Source organism: Penaeus vannamei, chromosome 3, assembly GCF_042767895.1.
Source record: "Penaeus vannamei isolate JL-2024 chromosome 3, ASM4276789v1, whole genome shotgun sequence".
Taxonomy (NCBI): Eukaryota; Metazoa; Arthropoda; class Malacostraca; order Decapoda; family Penaeidae; genus Penaeus; species Penaeus vannamei.
In genome coordinates, this window is record NC_091551.1 from 40041582 (window position 1) to 40049081 (window position 7500).

The 7500-nt window shown below is 38.6% G+C and overlaps 1 long non-coding RNA gene across 1 annotated transcript in view; it reads left to right on the forward strand.

The window, feature by feature from the left end:
* Positions 1-4306: 4306 nt before the first annotated feature.
* The window catches only part of LOC138866336 (uncharacterized), a 463818-nt gene continuing 460624 nt past the window's right edge, over positions 4307-7500 (forward strand). Inside the window, exon 1 of the long non-coding RNA XR_011399557.1 lies at positions 4307-4487. This is a non-coding gene — a long non-coding RNA (uncharacterized lncRNA). The remainder of the gene's footprint in view (positions 4488-7500) is intronic.

Sequence of the window (7500 nt, forward strand, 5' to 3'; positions counted from 1 at the left end):
GAATTATTTTCCCTTGTAGCAGGTGTTCAGTTATATTAATCTTATATTCAGGATTATTCACTTTTTATAAGTCGAATCATCATACTCTGTTGCAAAAGCTGGCATCAGTGTCAGTTTTCGATCGTGGTTTCCTTAACCTGCGTTGTCCGTTCTCCTTCTAAACTCAGCCATGGTATGACCAATGAATATTTTCTATCATAAGGGATTTTAAACGTAGGTGCACTTTTACCCATTATTCATCATGTCCTTCCTATTTCATTAGAGGTTTTAAGGACTCGATCATTCCAAAATTCAGAGCACGCCACTTTGGAGTTTTTTGCGAACTCACTCTGATATCTGTCATTCTATCCGAATCTATCACTAGATTAATTTCGTTATGCCGAACGCGACTCTCTCTGTCGAGATACTCATTTCTCACTTTGTTTTTACTCGCCTGTCCATGATGTCTTTATCGATCAGTGACTTTGCACTTTTTAGCGGCATCATATATATGCTATTTCACACCCTCCCCATTCTCTGTATTTCCCCAGCATCTCCACCCTTCCCCATACCGACAGCCAACCCCAACAATTCCCGTACTCAGCGAGGCATCACCGACGTGGCCTATGCATGTGTTTAGTTCATTAACGACTCCTCACGCCAGCACGTCCGAGGGGCCTCTGTCCTCCGACCGCCGCCTCCTCGCCCACCCAGCGTCTCTCATCATGCCTTTTATCTCGCCCTGGGATGACACGCTCATATTTCATATATTTATCTCGAGCCTATCATGGTTTAGGGGTACCATTTCAGGTGTTATCGCTAGGGTGGTCATTATTCCCTGTGTTTGGACCAAATGACATTGTTACGCTCTCCGACGCGTTTTTATAACGCTCGTCGTCGCCTTCTGCTGATGGAAAAGATAGTGACGTCACTGTCTTCATCGGAAGACGGGCGTTGGTGAAAAAACGCTGAGCGAGATGCAGGGGAATTATTTACATATTTTACTGCACTCTCATGTAGGGAAGTCTCGTTTGAAATTAGCGGCAAAAAAGTATAGTATTTTGTAGTTAATAAAGTGTCACTTGTGAACAAAATATTTTTAATATCATTTGGAAATTTAGCAACACATTTATAAAAGGAACAAGTAATACATTTAGGAGAAAAATAAAGTGACTTGTGAAGCCTAATACATGAAAGACCTTCTTAGTTCCAAATTAGTTACATTCTTTTACAACAAATAGATGGAATAATTGAACTAATCTTTAAACTGAAAAGAGAAAAAATAAAGAAAACGTTGGTGCACACTTGCTCAATGACAATTATTCACTGTCTTCACTACTATTCTGTGACAAAATACTTGGGAATAAAGAATAGTTGTCACAGGAACATACGTGAGCCAAGAGCCTAACAAGGGCGAGAACAGCTTGTTGACATCAGCGAGATCTATACCAAACCACCTCCCAAATGACCTAAACAAGTCTTATCAGACTGTTTGGTCATTAAACACGTTTGTCGCCTTCCAGACAAAATGGCTCTATTAATCCCTCATGCTTTTGGGTGGAATTCCTACTAAATTGCATAGAAAATTGGGGCTACTGGACACTTAGGCTTCTCGAGAGGATAAATCTTTATTTACATTTTAAAATTGATGATATAAAAAGCTTTTCTTGAATATTCCATTATGAATTCTTCACCTGTTGACTCACTTCAGAGATGTGATGAATTGTACAAGTCTGGAACAGGTTGAGATAAGTCTGAGACAACTATAAGGATGCCGAATGGTAAGAAATTGAGTTGAATGTTTAGTTTTTGTATCTTTTGTACTAATTGTTAGGATCACAACATAGGTTTTTACGACTGATCCCCTTTAAAGGACCAAGAAGAACTATCTGGGATTCGAGGCTTTTGATTACCTACACTCCCGCTCGTTATTTTGTGGAGGTGAATAGGCTATATGGGTTTGTACAACTATGATGAAAGCATGTACAGTATATATATATATATATATATATATATATATATATATATATATATATATATATATACATATACATATATATATTATATATATACATATTTATATGTGTGTCTATGTATATGCATATATATATATATATATATATATATATATATATATATATATATATATATATATATATATATTTATATATATATATGCACACACACACACACACACACACACGCACACGCACACGCACACTCACACACACACACACACACTATATATATATATATATATATATATATATATATATATATATATATATATATTTATTTATTTATATTTAAATATATATATATAAATACATATATGTATATATATATATATATATATATATATATATATATATATATATATATATATATATATATGAGAGAGAGAGAGAGAGAGAGAGAGAGAGAGAGAGAGAGAGAGAGAGAGAGAGAGAGAGAGAGAGAGAGAGAGAGAGAGAGAGCGTGTTTCATAGGCCTACATAGAGACATCCATCCTAAACACACACACACACACACACACACACACACACACACACACACACACACACACACACACACACACACAAACACACACACACACACACAACACCAGCACACACAAGTACACACACATTCACATATACCTGTGTATCTGTGTGTACATACATACGCGCGTATGTATACATGCATACGCCGGTGTATGTATTGTATCTGTGTGCATGCGGGCGCTCGTCCACGCCTTGTTGCAAGACCAGCTACTTTTTTTAGAAATGCTTAACGAACAAGCAAACAAGTTGTCGAATACAAGATAATGGAATTCACTGACAGTTACATTTGAAGTTGAAATTTATTTTGGTGATTATCTTACGTAAAACGTTTTTGCATCTAATGAGAAGCATGCATACACTCATGCACGCACACACACACACACACACAAATATAGATACCAGTATACATATACATACATGCAACACACACACACATACACACACACACACACACACACACACACACACACACACACACACACACACACACACACACACACACACACACACACACACACACACATTTAATATATGTGTTTAAAATCTCTTTTTGTCAAATCAACATTTTTGATTGTACTTAAAAAAAGTGGTATTGCATGTGCTTCAGTATGCAGGTGCGAGAAAATGTCTTCCTAGTGTTGACAAATGTAAACATGAAATCCTGAAATTATTATTAGCAAGAGCTTACTCGTTGTCAGCTGCTTGTCCTCATTTCTTTACATTTTTCGGTATTATGCTTATGAAGAAGAAAAAAAGAAAAAAAACGAGAATAATATAAATAAAAAGGAAAAACAATTGTCCGGTTTAGGTTACCTGGCTATTAGTTTTCTTATTCATTTTGTCTCCTCCCTTTTCATTCTATTTTCGTTTTCTCGTTTCGATTCAGTCTCATCCTAGCATCCTTATCTTGCCCTACGCCATTTCCCTCTCATACACTCCCACAGAATGATGTGCTAACCATCACACACTAACAAGGGCCACGTGAGGCAATCAGCGTCACTGCACATCGCTAATGCCATTAATTGCATGTTGTGCCCTTGTCACCAAACTGATAAATCCCCACCACAACACGCCGGACCTCAGCCTCACGCATTTTATCTCCTGTTAACGTGGCACGCATGTGGCTTGAGGTGACGTGGCTGGAGAATAGATGTAACGAAAGCCTGGTCGATCAGCTCTGTCCTGTAGTTTGTATAAATAATGTGGAGTAGACAGGATTTTTAAACATCTATTTTATCTTATGTATATGGGAGATATTTCGAATAGATATCAAGTAATATTGTGGTTAAATATAACATACTCAGTTTGTTATATATACAGATGAAGTTAACCTTACTGTTCCATTCTTATCATGATGGAAAATATCATCAGCTGATGGCAATATTAATGTTTATCAAATGGCATATGCCTACCATTATATATATACGATAGTCTTGTCATCATGATATACAGATATGCCCATCAGAAAATATGATATCTCACAACTGCTATAGATTATTCATAACCGATACAGAAGTAAAATTCCTGCTCTGACGTGGCATAAAACAAATCAGTTTCATTCATCCGTTGACATATAGAAGAATAAAACAAATTCTGCCACTAAAAGCATAAATCATTATAACAAATATGGATTTACTCATAAATAGTAGTGGATTAAAAGGTACTTGTCTAGTTTATTTAAATAAAATGAAAAGAAAAGACGAAAGTTGCTCGGATGATGCTTTGTTGTTTTGGCGGGAAATGTGGCGAATTCTCAGTTTTCAATATTGTGGTGTGCGAAGTGCATTGCGGTCTCAAATTTCGGTGGTTTGTCAATAATTATCGTGACTACAGTGTTCTGGTTCTACTATAATCATCGGGATGTAATGTGTTTGTCCGCCTGGAGTAAAGAAAAGGACGATCTCTCGACGACCTAAGGAATATACTCGAGTTAACTTCACGGAAATCAACAACGGTCGGGTCGGTGTAAGTAGGCCATATAAACATGTTGCAGTAGTTTCGTTTTTTAGAGTATGGCACTGTTTCTTTTGGTTTAAATTACGTTTTTTTCTCTCAAAAGAACTGACATCATTATGAAACCGTATTATAAATTACAACCGAAAACGTGAAGGTAGGTTAGTTATGTCATAAGCAGTAAATCAGTTTTCCACGGGTTTTAATCCTTGTCCGAGGTTTAGATCATTTAAACTTTAGCTATAAAGCTGGGATACATTTATCACAGAAATACTTTGAGTTCAACAACTTACAGGCGCATTTACTGGTAATTTCGTACACGCAAACATACAAATTACATTAAAATATATTCTCTTGAGTGCTGTAGTTACCTTAAAGGTCATCCCCCTGTTGAAGTAATCATACTTAACCGTACTTAGAGCCTGCACGCCACAGTGACATTTAACCTCACTAATCTCGGTAGGATCTATGATATCAGTCACGTGTATAAGATATATCGACGTCTAAATTAACATTAAGAATATCATATTTAGCGATATGCCATTTAAATAGGTGCCTACAGTCGCAATCGGCTGCACTTGTGCACTTTTTTCACTCGAGTCACTTTTTCATTGTCTCTCACTCATTCCCAAACGCATTTACGCAAAGACACAATGCAATTTACAAATTATGTGAACTTATCAGCATTTCTGATCGCACTCCCCCCCCCCCTCTCTCTCTCTCTCTCTCTCTCTCTCTCTCTCTCTCTCTCTCTCTCTCTCTCTCTCTCTCTCTCTCTCTCTCTCTCTCTCTCTCTCTCTCTCTCTCTCTCTCTCTCTCTTACGCGAACACACACAAACATGTACGCGCGCACACACACACACCATTCATACACATATTCATACACAATAGAAAAATACGACATAAACGACAAATACACATACGCGCGCGCACACACACACACACACACACACACACACACACACACACACACACACACACACACACACACACACACACACACACACACACACACACACACACACGCAAACAAATAAAAACACGACAAACATACAACTAAACGACGATTCACATAAAAATATATAAACCTATCAGCATTTTAGAGATTATATATGACGAAAGGCATAACGAGTCAGGACTTCACACAGAAAAATAACGGCACGATAATATAGTTCACACTTCAGCAAATATACCCAGCGCCCTCTCTCTCATCTTTCACCTCCTCTATGACTTCTTATTTAACAACTGTAACTTTCATTTTCTTCCCGTCCTCCCTATTTCACCACGTGACCGTAAAAAATTACAACTCCCTTTTCATTAACATAGGACTCGGCATCACTCTCTTAGCCTTAAAAAGCAAAGTCTTGTCGCCCAAAACGGAGCTTCTTTCATAAATAGAAGGAAATAACAGACTATTCTCTCTTGTGCAAATGGTCGGGCGGTGGAGGCGGTTCATTTGGCGATGGTGATATCATTCGAGTTTTTTCCCCTCTCTTTGTTTTGAGGGGGCGCTAAGGAGGTCTGAGCAGGGTGGAAGGAAAGGAGAAGTTTTGTGTGAAGGGTGAGTGGGTAGGGAGACGGTGCTGGAGAAAGGAGGGGGAAAGATTTGGAGGTTTAGAAAAAAATGTATTTTATCAACGTATATATATTTTTATTTGGTTCACTCTCTTATTTTTTTATTCATTTACATGTTTTTTGTTTGTTTGTTTGCTTGTTTTTAGCTCTTCTGTTTATTGTATCCGCACATGTAAGTTCATTTTCCCCACTGTACTCTTTGATTACGTTTCTCGTATTGGCATCTTTCTCTGTCCTTGTTGGGTCATTCGTGCTAATTATCCCTCAGTAGCTGAGCTATCTTAAGGAGAGTTAGTTCCGAGCTCTTATCGCCCCCCCCCCCACACACATACACACATTTCAATAACATGTAAATAAACATACAAATATTCATGCGTACAGTTTTTATACACATACTGTGTAACATTATGCATTCACATAAGATAAAAATCGATCAGAAAATACATCGATCTTTGCCTTTCCGAACCCCCCAGCACTGTTCGTGTCCCCACCACCTATTGCTCTCACGGTCGCTGCCATCATCACGGTCCCTACACAAACGCCACCTCCCCTTCTTCACGCACTGTCGGAAGCCAACCCCGTCCTTCCTTCCTCACACATAACACACAAAAAGGAGTGTTGGTTACACGAAATATCTGCCTATTAATAGCGGACGCAGTACACGTCTTATGCATTAGCCGCCTCTCCTTCAAGGCCTTACTACCAGTGGCCAAGGAAGAAAAAAAATCATGATTCATTCACAATTCATTTTTCATCAGAGCTCATTATCGGTCACGTGATTAAGTGGTTCCTCCGCCTGGCGAGATCCGCCGATGGAGTGTAAACTGGTTATAATGAAGGATGTTGTTGAGAGCTTCTGGAGAGAAGAACGCGAGTGCAGAACAGGACGTTAAGAGACGACTTATCATTGGAGAAAGTTTAATACTCAGCAGACATTCTCCTATCCTAACGTCGTATTCGGATTCCTACTCAGCGAGTGAAGCCTGGGAGGAACTCGACCCCCGTTTTCAGTGCGCGGCGGTTGTCTACGAAGTAGCGAAGTCTGCCTCTCGGGCCTGTATCACGGTCGCTTATATTAGAGAAACAATAAAAGAGCTCCTCCTTTGTAATGAGTAAAAAGCCTCCGTTTCCTTGCGTCGCGCATTATGGTGACACTTGCTGCGTAAGAAGAGGATGAAAATGGCCATTTTCCGTAAATTTGCTGAACACCACAAAATGGACGCAACTTCGCTTTAGTAATGTAATTTTAATGTTCTTTCTTGCAATTAAGTATGCAGTATAGTCATTAGCAAAGTATGGCGATTGCTCATAATTGTATAATTGCGACTTGGGGAGCGTTCGGGAGCAAGCGAACATTCTCTGAATTTTTCTCGCACAGTAAAGTTCAGCAGTTTGCATATGTACAGCGTTCCCCTGCGCACTTTATTATCCACAGCGGTCGCTATTTCCA